Raw genomic sequence first — 16,073 nt, 5'->3', positions numbered from 1 at the left:
ATTCCATTCATGAGTGCATAAATTATGGGAAGAAGGACCTCGTTAAAATATTTTGCCTATTATTCATATATTGTTTGCAAATGACATTGTCCAGGTTATCTTTTTTTTTTTAAGTTATTATTATTATTTTGTAAGATTTTATTTATTTTAGAAAGAGAGAGAGAGCAGGAGCAGGGGAAAAGGCAGAGGGAGAGGGAGAAGCAGACTCCCCACTGAGCAGGGAGCCCATGTGGGGCTGGATCCCAGGACCCCAAAATATCATGACCTGAGCCAAAGTTAAAGGCTTAACAGTTGGAGGTACCCAGGTGCCTCCAGATTCCTTTTAAAGAAAAAGCTACCAAAATATCATTTTATTCCTTCCATCACAATGGCTAATTAAAGACAGATTTGCATGTTTTGCATGCTTCTTCAGCTGAACGTGTGGTGTCTGGGTTTCAACCCGTAATTTTCCTACTTTACAACAATATGAAATGACCCGGATTTCCGGTTGAGTCAACTGCTTGGGTTTCCGCTCCAATTTTTCCTAGCCAAGCTTTTGATTGAAGTGAAGGAAAGAGAGAAGGAAGAAACAAAGAGACTGAGCAATGCTTAGTAAGCATATCTGTTGGGAGTAGCATTTCATTTAACAAGCGTTTCCCTGACAACATACAGTTTACACAGAAAGTATGACTATTGGTACCTTTACTAGATACATATATATATATATAAAATATATATATTATATATATGGGTGGTATGTATATATATAAAAATATATGTATTGTGTATATATGTAAAATGTATAATTTATATATTTTATACATTATATATTTATATATAATATATATTTTATATATGTAAAAAATATATATATATATTTAAGATCTACTTATTTTTTTTGAGACAGAGAGAGAGCAAAAGTGGGAGGGGCAGAGGGAGAGGGAGAAGGAGTTTCAAGCAGACCCTGAACAGAGTGTGGAGCCCAACTCAGAGCTGGATCTCACAAACCTGAGACCATGAACCAGTTGGGTGCTTAACCAACTGTGCCACCCAGGTGCCCCATTACATGCCAGTATTTAAATAAAAAAATACGCTAGTATTACATCAACCACAATAGCCAGAAATGGTGTTAAGTGCTTGGCTTGGTGCTAGGTGTAGAGAGCTGTGAAGGGCGCGGTCACCCATCCCACAGAACGACAACTTTGCCTATCACTGTTTCTCGCAGATGTGGGCGGGATGCCAACTGCTGGGTGAGAGACAAGGGGCTTCGTTACTCACGGCAGAGAGGCAGCATGAGCCTAGTATTCACGTGGGTTTCCCTCGCCCTCCAGTTCCATGGAAGGAGTGATATTAGAAGGAGCCGAGTGGTTGCTGTGCACACAGTTTGTGTCACAGTGAAGAACACCAAGCTTAGGAAACTCTCAGTGTTTTAAGAGGGCTGCTAACAAGCTTGTCCATCCTTTGACCCAAAGGGAGGCATATTTTTATTATGCTCATGAGGAGACAAATCTTTCTTCCCTTCGAAAGGGAAGTACTAATGCTTAATCTTCAAGGCTGTTTGTTCTAAGAATATTCTTCTTCTTCTTCTTCTTCTTCTTCTTCTTCTTCTTCTTCTTCTTCTTCTTCTTCTTCTTCTTCTTCTTCTTCTTCTTCTTCTCCTTCTTCTTCTCCTTCTTCTTCTCCTTCTTCTTCTTCTCCTTCTTCTCCTTCTTCTCCTTCTTCTCCTTCTTCTCCTTCTTCTCCTTCTTCTCCTTCTTCTTCTTCTTCTTCTTCTTCTTCTTCTTCTTCTTCTTCTTCTTCTTCTTTTCCTCTAGAATATTCTTGAAGAAAATAGTTTGGAATAAAAACTGTTGGGGGCTCCTGGGTGGCTCAGTGGGTTAAAGCCTCTGCCTTCAGCTCAAGTCATGATCTCAGGGTCCTGGGATCGAGCCCCGCATCAGGCTCTCTGCTCAGCAGGGAAACTGCTTCCCCCTCTCTCTCTGCCTGCCCCTCTGCCTACTTGTGATTTCTCTCTGTCAAATAAATAAATAAAATCTTTTAAAAAAGAAAGAAAATGCTTATTTCAGCCTATGAGAATCTTTAAAAAAAAAAAAAACTGTCACAGCTGTGTAAAAATTTGAGACCCATGGAGAACTGTCTCCTAACATTATCACAGCCATGTATACAGTGTATGTGGGATGGTGTGTTTGTGTGTGTGTGTGTGTGTGTGTGTGTGTGTGCACGGCATCCATATGTATATCTTTCTTCCAACAATTCTATAAAGACAGCTCAAAATTCTCATGTTAGTTGCAAAGAAAAGCAATACCAGCCAATTATCTTGCATAATATCCCAGAGATTCTAAGGGACAAATTCAGAAACTCAACCTTTATTCTACGCAACACCCCATAATTTCAGTGATCAATCAACACACGAGTTGCCATGAAAAATTGGGAGAAATGTATGTACTCTGGGACACTGGGTTTAAGAAAGAAGGTCCTTTGACTTTTTATGTTACATCCACTAAAATTAAAGAAATATCTGTGTTGCTTCTCTCCTCATAATTAAACTTGTTACAAATTATATCATGTGCAATCCCATTCAAACAAGTATGTAAAATGATGGTCAATGAAGCAGTATGATTTCTCCCCCCCCCTTCAATCAAACCAATTGCTCCGTGTAATTATAATCTTGGAAGATACAGTTAAAAAGATGTTGAATTAAATTGAGCTCTGAAAATTGCTCACCTCATGATTCCTTCTGATTACATCTTGGCATAATTCCACCAAGTTTCAATATGTAATTTAGGGATAATGTATAATTGGTATTGTAGCCATCACGGCTTCTCCACATTTAAATGGGAGGCCAATTTTATTAGTAATAACTACAATAACTCTGCTAAATAGGTTGTCTGACTTATTTGCTCATTAGGAAATTATTTTTCAGCGGGAACATATTACCTTTATATATTTAATTTTAAGTTTTTAATAAGAAATTTATTAGCAATGCAAGTGTTTACAAGGAGATCATCTTTACAGATATTATAGTCCGGTCATAATCAGACAATTATTCCCCTTGGTACTAAACTCAAAAGCTTATTTTCCATTAAGTTTTATATTTAGGAAAACTTTATATCTACATGAGACATTATGCATCATCTACTAACCTAAATATTAGCTACTCTCAATGTAGGCTATCTAAGTGAAGCAGATTTGGAGAAAATCTGGTTCAGGTACGTTTTCATAGGAACTATATCGCATATTCAGAAAATAAAGCTGCTGGCAGGTCCTGCTTATAAATAAAGTTGTTTTTCTCATCATCTTCGACATATGTTTGATCACAGACTCTACGTTGTAAGCCTTCCCATACTTGGGGAAGTCCTTTAATGATCTTATCCCACTAGAATGGCAGCTATTAAAGTTATTCACTATTTCAGCCACCAAAAAGTGATTCTGGAAGTTACACAGCATGGAGTGACGTGTTTTTTTTCCCACTGAAAGTTACCTCCCTCTTAGGATTTCATAATACTTAGTGGAGAAGTGTACACAAATCAACAACCACTGTCTAGCAGGTAGTACAATATATGCATGCACTTTCATTTCTTTAGAAATTAGCACTGAATTGCATTACATTTGTTTGGTTTGTTCAGCAATATTTTTGAGCCACATGGCAGACATTCCTCTAATGGCTACAGATACATCAGCAAACAAGAAACAAAAAAAAAAATTCCTGCTTTCAGACAGCTTATATTTGCAATTATAAGCAAATTCTCATACTCATGGTAAAAGCAAAGAGAAAATTACAGAAAATTGGAAAAGCAGGTTAACAATAGCTTGTGAAAAAGGCTTAAATCTAATTGCACCAAAAACAAGCAAGACTTGATGTTTCTTAAAAGAAGCTTGGTTGTTTCTGGAGAGAGATGGGGAGGGCTTGCCAGAATGTCTAAGAACGCTGCTTACAGCTCTGAGCTTCTGGTTTTAGGATGGAACTTTTTCTATTTCTAAGTGACCAGCTGTTTCATTTCTACCCAATCTTGCGGATACAATTTAATTTGATCTTTAAATCTCTTCTCAGAAGATAGACTACATAAGACTAATTCCATTTTGTAGGTTTGAAAACCCAGGCTCAGAGAGGAGTCACATGAGTTGAGATGGTTGGAAAAGAAAGCGATAATAGTGCCCTTCACAGACAGGTAGAGCCCAGGGTGCCTGATTTCCAGCATGCATAACGTCTAAACTGTCTTCACAGAGATCATCTTTATCTGAAAATGGATTATTATATCTAAAGTGAGATCTTGACGGAGTTCGTGGGTGGCTCAGTCGGTTAAGCATCCCACCCTTGATTTTAGCTCAGGTCATGACCTCAGGGTTTTGAGATGGAGCCCACTGTAAGGCTCTGTGCTCAGGAGGGAGTCTGTCCCTCCACGCCTCCTCCCCTGCTCATGTGCAGGTGTGAGAGTGTGTTTTCTCTCTCTTTCTCTCAAAAATATAAATACATTAAAAAAATAAAGTGAGATTTTGAGCATGAGAAACAGGTTGAGGTTGTATAGCTTTTGGTCCTATGTTACTAATTATTCTAAATATAGTTTGCAACTTTACCTATTTTGAATGTGCTCTAACAACTTGTTCGTTATTTCCTGTGCTGTAAAGGAATGCTACTAGACCCATGGCAAATCATCAACAAATATGGGTGGCTCCGGATTTGGAATGGCATTCAAACAGTATAGCAAAGGATTGCTCAGCTAGAGTGATAGGAAAATACGGCTTGGTGACTTCCCTGCTCTGGCAAATGTGGCCCCATGTGGCATAGTGGTTAAAGCACCTGTTGAAGAACTAAGAACTGGGACCAAATCCTGGCTTGACTAATGGACATTGTTTAAGATCTCTAAGCCTTATTCTTCTCAATATGTAGTAGAGAAACGAGAATGTCGACTTTATGTTGTCATTTTGAGATGCACACACTTGATGCATAGTGATTACTCACTCAAATGTTAACTATTATTATTTCCCTTTGAAGTTAATTGGTCAATTCAAATAACATTCAACAAAATTATCAATCAATTAGATACCCTGTTAGACACCACAAGTTACTTTTCTCAGAAGTTTACCTTGAAGATGTTTAGAGCTTATGAAAATCTCAAATACTGATAATCTTAAGAAACGAAAAGAGATTTGCTTGGGAGAGATGCCTATGTACATTTTGAATATGACTTCTTCTATTGTCTCATGTTTATGAGTTTGATACTTATATATACAAATGGAATATGTTCTCGTGGTTTATGTTTTTCATATGCGCCCTTAAGAATTCATACCATCAATTAGATGACAGTTAAACATGGCATTCCTTTATAGATTCACCTTAACATGATAGTCCTCATTTAATGAACCTCTAGGGAGTTAGGAGTAGAAAGAAAACAGAGAGAGAATCTGTAGAATGTAACGCGATGGGTGTGGAGCGGATGGTTTTCTAGTGGTACCATAGTGGAATTGCTTATCAAAAACATGGTACTGGGGCACCTGGGTGGCTCAGTGGGTTAAGCCTCTGCCTTCGGCTCAGGTCATGATCCCAGGGTCCTGGGATCGAGCCCCACATCGAGCTCTCTGCGCTGCAGGGAGCTTGCTTCCTCCTCCTCTCTCTGCCTGCGTCTCTGCCTACTTGTGATCTCTGTCAGATAAATAAAGAAAAAAATCTTTAAAAAAAAACACAAAAAAACCAAAACAAACAAACAAACAAAAAAACCCATGATACTTCCTCAAGACAACTTTTTTTTTTTTTTTAACTTAACTATGGAAAGCAATTTAGCAGAATTTTTTTCAACTTAACTATATGGAAAGCAATGTAACTTAACTATATGGAAAGCAAAACAGGATGATCTCAGGGTACAGGCTGCCTGGGTTCATAGCCTGATTCTATCACTTATTAATGGTGTGCTTGAGATTAAAAGGCTTAACTTCTCTATATTTCACTCATTGTCTATAAAATGAGATAATAATAATTCTCACTTTATAAGGTTTCTAACAACTAAATAAGACAATAAATATGAAGGATTTAGTGTGTAACATAACCTGGGTTCATAGCATATATATTAACTGTTATTACCTCTATGTTAGAAAAAAGTGCCTGAAATGACATAGCACTTAAAAATTTTAACGTTTTTTTATCACCCCCTCATTTAACCTTCACAGATCCCAAGGTAAGAAGTTCAAGTGTGATTCTCCTTCCTCACACATTAGGAAATTGAGATCCAAAGCAGTCCAGTGATGTGTCTTAGTCACATGGTCATTAAATGATGGGGTTGATTCTATAATGAGATGTCCACATGAATGCAACCATAGGCTCTCTCCTTATCGTCCACTGTCTTGGCAAGGGATGATTTTATCACAGGGTAGATATTTGACAAAGGTAACGGATGAAAACAGAAAAGCTATGAAGACTTCAGGGAATGGGATCTACTTGATAAAATCTTGGGAGGCACAACAAAGCCACTACCACATGGCTGATGCATCAGTCCAAGCTGAAAATAGATAATGAATCTAATAACCAAAACTGTCGAATATTTTTACATGCAATTAAAAAAAAAAGAAACAATAAAGAATACTGTGTATTATCTAAAGGTTAGTTTCCCCATATACAGAAACATCAAATTCCCTATTTTGTTCTTACCTTGGCACGTTTAAATGGAAGGAGTCAGCCTTTGTTCCAATATTTAAGTTACCCATCACTCAGTATAAATTGCCCGTCTTCAACAATTATGGAAGATATTAGGCACAGCAAGACAGGAAGAAAATTAAGTCAGTTCTGCAAAAGGGAATATTGCCTTTCACTAGCTTTTACTAATGTCACTTTGAAAAATCTTGAATATCTGTTTTCCTGTTCAATTATTAAACACAATATGCTCGTGAGACTTAGTCCATTAGTTTTGAATTTTGTTTCATGCTGTTTTGTATAGCAAGATGCTACTGTAATTATCCTAAGCAATAACTTAGCCCGTCCATATTTTTCTTCTGATTTGTGACATTCTCCAGTGATTTATAAATATTCAAATATAATTAACGGAATATTTTTTGTATGTTTTAAAATAATTGAAAATGGTAAAGCAATATCAAGGAAATCTGTAATTTAAGCATAAAAGCTTGGTGTTCCAATTAAAATTTCTACATAGATCTAAACCTACAGGCATGTGAACCTTTGGAAAAAGAGATGCAGTTTATAAACAAAGGATGAAATACTCGGCACTTGCATAATGCTATTTTGGAAATATACACTAAGATGGGCATAATGAAGTTGACTGACATTTTGGTCCAATTAAATTTTACTTAGTGGTAATACGGATTATTATTATGTAAGAAATTTACCAAAATATCTGTTTTTGAGCATGACGATGATAAGAAAACGTATAAAAGTCACAGCCCGTTTTTTAATCTCTAAAATAAAATCAGCATCTTCTAGAGAAGATCCTCACTGCCTTCCTTACGCACTACCTTTCTGCCACCAGGTATCAGCTACTAGAGTGTCAGACAGAACATCTTAGGATGATAAATGCAATATTAAAGAGAATCATTTCTTTTTTTTTTTCTGTTTTCATTTATTTATTATTTGAGAAAGAGAGAGAAAGAGCAAGTGCAAGTGGGGGAGGGGCAGAGGGCGAGGAAGAGGGAAAGATCCCAAGCCGACTTAGCAGGGAGCCTGTCGCGGGGCTCAGCTTCGTGACCCTGAGATCATGACCTGAGCAGAAAGTAAGAGTCAGACACATAACCAACTGAGCCACACAGTACCCCAGAGAGAATTGTTTCTAACTGTATTTAGCATATAAATTCATTAAGATCTTGATGGGAACTATGAGTTCTTTTTCTAGAAAAATGCTCATATGCTCTACGGGTTCTAGGTTTACAGTAAAGTATGGAATCCATGGAAGGGAAAAGATTCACCTTTTTTTTTTTATTGATTGATTGATTGATTTTATAGAGAAAGAGAGTACAGGGGAGGCGCCGAGGGAGAGAGAGTCTTAAACAGATTCCGTGCTCAGTATGGAGCCGGACTTGGGGCTCTACCTTTTGACCCTGAGATCAGGACTGAGCCAAAACCAGGAGTCAGTTGCTTAACCCACTGAGCCACCCAGACGTCCCTTCGATGTACTTTTTTTAAATTAAGGAATATGTTAGGACAGAAAACACATCCACAGAGATAACAGAAAAGACTTCCCAGAACGGACTATTTAGTAAGGCAAGACGAAGGTTAAAGAAAGTAATAAAGGATCAGAGAACACTCTGTGACTGGCTCCAGCTGTGTTCTGCCCCTAAGCCTCAGATAGACAAGGGAAGGGGGATGTTGTGGGAACGAGACAAGAGCTATAGATTTCGGTGCCTCCCCTTTTACACACGTATCTGGGGAAAGTCTTCAGCTTCAGGGAAGGTCCCAATAAAACAACAGGAAACAATTAAACACATAATTCAGGAAATAGAGGAAAACCTAAATAAAGATTAGGTTCCACAATCTGTCTTACTATCCAAGTGGTAAGGGAAGATACTGCATCCATTAAACAACAGCTGGATGCTATCCACGGGAATAATCAGAATAAGGGTGAGCAACAGCCACTTAAAATTAAAACTGCTAGCTTATATTTTAAAAAAAAGAAGTGTGAAGATGAAGCTGAGTAAACATCCCCAAAGTAGAAAGTACAAAGAAGAAGACAATTTGAGAAAGAAAAAAAAAAAAACAAGAAAAGAAAAGAAAAGAAAGAAATACAATGAAAGCACCCATCCCAGAGGCACATCATTGAAGGCTCAAGACAGTGGGAAATACTGTTGTCCTCCCCTGAAAACATTAACTCGTGGTCTCTTAAGGACCCCACCAATCATCTTTCATTCTGATCCTAGGAAAAAAGTACAGACTTTCTTTTAAGGGATATATTAAATAACATTGAGAACCTAGAAAAATTAGAGCAAAGACACTGATCCTTCAAACCACAGTTCTGCTACCTATTTTCTGTGGGATCTGGAAAGCTCAGTTCTGAAATAGAAAACAGAAATTGCTTATAAAGTGACCCACTAGATATAATGTAATTTACCTTTTGGTACATACATGTTCACACTAACAATTCCTGTATTCCTGTACCAACCCTGTACTTTGAAAATAATCTGATCTTTCAATAATATAAGTATCCAGGAAAAAAGACTGTTTGAGACTTTTGCTTAGAGTTAATTCTTAAAAGAACAATTATGCTTTAAGAGGTTTTTAAAGACAATTGTCAATTTACATCCATCTAGCACTTTCTACAAAGGTACAGTTTGTCACATCTTACCAACACAGGCAATATTATGGTGAAACGTATCTTTGTAATTTGATAGGTGAAAATAGTACATTGTGACTATTTTAATTTGCATGTATTTATTTATTATTAAGGTTCAAAAGACTATTTTAAAGGAAGCCTTATAATTTATTTTTACCACTCTCATTTGTATCTATTTTCCTTTTGCCAATTGACAATATACTTAACTATGGTCTTTTGCAGGTATGCTCTTTTCTTCTTCCATATATATAATATAGCTCTCTCTCTCTCTCTCTCTCTCTATATATATATATATATATATATATTTTCTTTCTTTCTTTTTGCCAGGATAGTTTTAAAGCATGTATACTATGGTGAAAATGAATTACATTCCTTTGGCTCATTCACTTATAGATTAGATAACACAAATCAGGGAACAGTCCAAGTCAGTTTCTATTCTTATAAGAAGTAATCATCCACCAATACCTGGCATTTCAAGACTTCTGCTTCTTAGATGCCTTTTATTTTTCTAATATCTGAGTCATTCCAAGTGGACAAACAGCTCTATGAGCACCACAGGTGATGGCCTCAAAGCCTCCAATCAAGGCAATGTTCCTTCAATAGCTCCCCAGGGAGATCTGATCGACTGTAACAACCTCCTGTAATAAATTTTCTGACATCATTCTAGACCCGAAGATGAGGCTTCTTAATTTTTACTGTAACAAAAATATTAGGGCAATAAAAAGATTGGGACACCAAGTAAGTTTTCTTATAGGCATGTCACAGAGTACTATCTGTAATCCATTAAATTTGGTAATCCATATACATTTTCTTGGGAAGATACATCCAGAGTCATGTAGCATCTTGCTTAAGAAACAATAGTAATAGCATACATATTGATCCATGTTTTCCCAGGAGATGTATTACATGGTCAATTTCCTTCACTTTCCTAATCTTTTAAACAGCAGTCCAGAACGCAAATAAGGATAAGGTTTTGTTGATAATGTATTTTTTTAAGTGTGCCCTTACAAATTGAATTGTTTCCTCTCTATATCCATATGTTAACGTCTTAACTCCTACTCTCTCAGAATATGACCTTCTTTGGAAATAGTCATTGCAGATATAATTAGTTAAATTAAGATGGTATCATACTGGAGAAGGGGGTACCCCTACACCGATATGAATGGTGTCCTAATCAAGTGGGGAAATTTGGACACAGACTCACCTACAGGGAGAATGTGGTGTAAACACATATGGGGAGAAATTAGAGATCCTGGTGATGCTTCTACAAGTCAAGGAACCCAAGGTGGCCACTAAGCCTCAGGAAGCTAGGGACAGGCGCAGGAATTTACTGCATTTTAAAGAAATTAGTTCATTTTGAATAGTTTATTTATATTTCACAATGATCCAATTAGTTAAGCTCTTTCATTTTGTCAATCAAACACATTAATTTTAATGTTATCAACTATAGTTTTCTGGTCATTATTTCTACTAAGCCCATAATCCCGGGATTAACATCTGAAGATGCAGGGCACCTGGGTGGCTCAGTTGGTTAACTGTCTGCCTTGGCTTAGGTCATGATCCTAGGGTCTTGGGATGCCTGGGCTCCCTGCTGAGCAGGGAGTCTACTTCTCTCTCTCTCTCTCTCTCTCTCTGCTCTTCTCCCACATTCATGCTCTGTCTCTCATGCTCTTTCTCAAATAAGTAAATAAAATCTTTTAAAAATTTTGAAGATGTACATTTTTCCATGAAGGTTTAATTTGTCCATCATATTTAACCCTGGGCAGTTTTAATCATATTAGTTCTATTTTATGATGGTTGTTTCTACCAGTGATATTCACTATGCCTTTTCATGAATGACTGAAGTCAGCTCTGTCAGGCGAAAACTGTAAGCAATGTTGTGAAACAGAATCTGGAAGAGAGAGAAGCAAAGACAAAGAGAAAGCCAAGAAGACAGTGAAGATGATCAAGAAACACATATAGAGACACACATACTGATGATGTCAGGAAGTCAGCAGCCAAGTTTTCGAATGCCGGCTAGATCAAGAACATCTTCAGGATCAAAATGCGCTCAGGGTCAAAATGCGAGGGTGAACCCGTATACTTCAGGAGTCCCAAATTATGTGTAAGACACAGAGTGAAAAGCTGTGGGTACACGAAAGGTAGACTAGAAATTGCAAGTTTCTTTGAGAAGATGTGACACTCTTTGTATCTTAGACTGGCTAAAGGGAACACTTTGTGTGCTTAGACACTGTGGGAAGCCAAAGGTTAACTTTTCCCTCCCCTTAACTAAAAAAAATGTCCTATGGAAGGTATAGGGAGTTTTTTTTTTTTTTTTTTTTTTTTTTTACCAAGAAAATTCTGCCTAGAAGAGCAGATTGTAGGGCTCTTAGAATGGAAATTTGGACTGAATGCAAATGAGGAGTCCAAGGAAATTAAGGATAGTTTGGGATGACTTCCAACATATATTTAATAAGCATTCAGTTGCAAATAAGACAAAACACTCAACTTTTGCTCTCTCTCCAATGCACACGCCTCTAAAACCTGGTCCCTTCTCAGCTGTACAACGTCTGAGGGAGAAACAATTTGGCTGTTAGCTTGCCAAACTGTGGTTTGTTCTAGTCTGACTAAAGGATTTCTGCCTTCAAAACATTCGAAATTGTTATAGATGTTTCGATCTCAGCTATATACAGTTCATTTTGTTCCTTTTAAGCTTCACAATGTGTTTTTACTAACGTAAGCCCTTGAGGAAGAATGTATTGGTTTTCAATATTGATAAATACACACTTTAAGGGGAAATCTCTTAATGATCTCTCAACTTTGAGATCAATCAACAGAATAAATGGGATATTGGGACAGTAGACACTTTGGACTCATGAGTGTTTTACTCTATATTCTGCTTATTATTTAAGTCTGAAAATCTTTACAATCAAAGAGAAATGAGATACAAAGAAGCAATAATGGAAGAACCAATGACTTCTTTCATTTCAGGTTCTAGATGGAAAGATTCATTTGCTGGAATCTTAAAGAGCCAATTTCACGCACAATTCTCTTGAACCTAAGTTGCATAGCAGAGAGAGATTTTAAATGCTTTTTTCCTGTATATAATTTGCTATGGGAGTAGTAATGACAATTATTCTAAAATCTACCATAGCAGTTTTACAAACGGCTATGAGGTATTAGGCAATTTTCCCAAGTGTGATGCCTGCAACTTTTCTTCTCTGTCTTACACAGTTTGGGTCTACACAATTCCTACAAGCAGAAGGAACCAAAGTGATGCTAACTCATCTCATCTCTCCTACACTCATAAAACCTGCTGAACTCCTATAACTGAGACACTTTTTGGGAGACAAGAGAGATTCTTTATTCTTTGTAGTAACTCATCTCCTTTTGGTGAGTCTAGAGAAATATTTTGAAAATATATTTTTGTTTTGTTTTTTTCTCCTTCAAAACAAAACAAGAGAAACTCAACAACACAGAAGCTATATAATTCTTTGGTTTTGTAATAGAAAGGGTTTTTTTTTTTTTTCTTTGTGGGTGGTGTGACTCAGTTATATAACAAAATCAAGTATGGGCTTGGGGGAAAGATAAACAAGCCTTTTATCTCTATCTCTGGGATGAATTCCCGATATAACCTCAGGAAATGCTTTCTTAAGTTTTAGTTTTCTTATTCCATTAAGTGAAAGTGTTGGAAGCAATGATCTCGGAAGTCCCCTTTAGTCAACTCAATTAAATGGTACTCATTATGCTGCTGTTTCTAACCAGAACAGTCATGAGCTTGGCAGCTGTTATCTCACCTGACACATATTTAATATGTCCTCTAGCAAAAAAGGAGAGGAAAGCCAAAACAAACATTTGAGTGGCAAGAGCCTTTCTTTGCTACCTGCAGTGACGTGGCCCTAGCTCCTGGCTACCACTATTCACCCTCTCCTTCCTGCTTCAGTTCTAGTGTAAGTTGGGGAGGAACAGGGATTGTCCTCCCGATGTCCTTCACCAGCCTCATTATCCATACACAATGGAAAGAGCCAATCGTTTCCAAGCGGTAGCCATATTTTCTTTCAAAGAGATTTAACCCTGGACTCTTCTATTAGACTATCAGTTCCTTGTCCTATTGACAGAAAATAAAAAAGAGAAAAGAAGAACTTAAGCCTTATTGTCTCAAGTGTGAAAGGAATTAGTGTCATTTTCATTGTGCTAGAAAACGAGCAGGTAGCAGCAGGGAACTTCTACAACTATCTTGACAACTTGCTACTTTGACAGTTTGGATGAGAGTCCCAGCTGTGACCAACGGAAACAGGATGGTGTCACTTGGACACTGCAGTTGCCCTGTTTTTGTTGGCAGGGAGAGTTTTGTGTGATTCTTGGGAAGACAAAACATCTAACGTATCAAAGAGGGGCCACTGTTACCAAGTCAATCTCTACAAGTCTTTAATGAGTTGACTGATGACAATAAAGTCTTAATTCTTCTTTTGGAAGGGCTAGGATCACCAGGTGGCTATGAATTCTGCCTCAGTGTTATCAGAGGCAAAGAGACTAAAACTGAAAGACAGATGTTTGACTAATTAGGTATGTCAGACTCTCTCTTTCATTTTTATGCCCTGTGTGAGTTCATAGTTTTCCAAATCCATTCAAAGTTAATGCACAAAGAAGGTGATTTACAGTCAACTACCAAAAGATGTTAGATCAGAACCGAGCAGTTACTTTAGGCTACTTGGAAAGCATGATAATCTACAATTATTTGGAAGCTATAAATATTGAGGCAGGAGAGGAGGCATTTAATAGGGCATTTCAGAGTACAATACCAAGAATGACATAATGTTTAGAGCCTGGCTATTAGATCAGGAGTAACTATATGACGTTAAAAGCTCCTAAGAAATAGGATATTCTCATGAGAAACCCTTCTCTTGCCAAGTTTGCCACTGAATTTAGGAAATGGAACAAATAATGGATTGAGTAATATAAGAAAAGCAGATTTGTAGTGGTACAGCACATTAATTATTTGACTATACACTTTATAAGTAGTGCCGGCTCACAGAAAATACATGATTTATGTCTTCTCACCTGTCTGGTAAGAGTCTCTCTTTCTCTCTTGGGATCATAACAATAGGCAGTCTCCTCTCTCACGATGCCCCCTGATCGCTACATGTTGTGCCTCTCCCTCCTCAAACCTGTCGACAACATTAGATTTTCTTCTACCTTTCTACTTCCACGTAAAACATTACTTAGCTAAGTAGGTGGTGAGGAGATCTTGGCCGATAGGGCTTCATATAGGATTTGACCAACGCCTCCCACAACAAAGCTACGGCATACAAAGCAATGAGTCTGCCATACAAAGCAGTGGGTGCTATCAGCAGTAACAAGGGCCTTCTTAGCCCCTTGTAAGTCAAAAGATATTCCACAGGGCACCAGTCCCACACATCATTCCTTGTAAGGACTCAAATCACCGACTAAACTTTCCACTCTCACTTCAGGTTACTGATTATGCTAATAAACTAAGCTTAGTGATAAGCATGAGGTTCCCCTGCTGAGGGAAAGAAATGGTCACGCGATATGTATTAATTGTTGGCTAGCTTATATAACTTAAAATTTGTTAAATAATGTATTATCAAAGTGTTAAATTAATGACGACTCAATTCAAAGAGGGGAGGAATCTGAGATCTGAGGGGAGATATATGAGATCATTCAAAGTTCACCCACGTGTCCTGCTAACAACAAAGGAAACTAAACGGAGTTTATTATCCCAGGGACAGATATTCCAGTGTCCCTGTCCCCTCAGATGTAGGCTTGATGATTACATGCTCAATTTTCTGTAAAGATTTATTTATTTATTTATTTGAGAGAGAAGAGGGGAGGGGCCGAGGCAGAGGGAGAGAGAGAGAGAATCATAGAATTTCCAGCGGATTCCTCACTAAGGGCAGAGCCTGATGCAGGACTCAATCTCATGACCCTAAGATTATGACCTGTATACATGCTCCGTTCTTGTAGAGTTTGGCTTATGGATGGAGGAGGTGACGTTAACTGGAGGCAGTTGCTAAGAGCAGCTCTTGCCTTTGAGGTTTTCTAAGAATAAATTGCCATGTTAAAGCAGTTGAAAAGAGATGCTTTCTTTTTCAGATTTAGAGATTCATCGAAGAGAACTATGCATACAGTTTTATAGGGCAAATAGTAATAGAAGAGTGAACATCCTGAACACTGACAAAAAAGTTAAATATAATAATAGCAATGGCTAAGGGACACAGAATTGTGAAAATACAAAAGGCTTTTAGGATTCATCTATACTTAATAAAACTTTTCAGTTTGTTACAATAGAGAAATTCTGCACAAAGCCAAGGTTTAATTATTCCCAGGGAGATTGACCGTAAGTATTTCAGAATTCAAGTTTAACATTTCAGTCTTGTTACTTGAAAAGTGATAGTCCATTGTGAAAATCTTTCCTAAGGTTTTATTAGGATTGTCAGGTAGGAAGTTGGGTAAGAATCGCTCAAGAATCTGCCCTCTTGGAGAAGGCTTTTGCTTTAAGTGTATTGGGGAGTATAAAGTATTTTAGGTAAATTTTATCAAAGGAAGAGAATGTGCTCTTGTGTGTTCCTCTCAAGGAGAGGAAAGAGGAGGAAAAGAGCAATACTGTATTTCTGACTCATCACCTTGACTGTGCTGTAGTTTCCAGGGGAAGTAGCATTTCTTCTCAATGAGGACATTGGTCCCTCTTGGAACTAGTTGACTGGGACCAAAAATGTAAAACTTCTCTTGTATTTTTCTTTTCTCTCTCTTGTTTTTAAAATATTGGACATCTATGAGACCTAAACTTTAGAAGGAGTATTTTCCTTTCCTTGGACCCTGTATTAATTT

This window comes from Mustela nivalis, assembly GCF_964662115.1.
Source record: "Mustela nivalis genome assembly, chromosome: 16".
Classification (NCBI taxonomy): Eukaryota; Metazoa; Chordata; class Mammalia; order Carnivora; family Mustelidae; genus Mustela; species Mustela nivalis.
The sequence above is the reverse complement of the archived record's forward strand: the minus strand, read 5'-3'. Positions refer to the sequence as shown.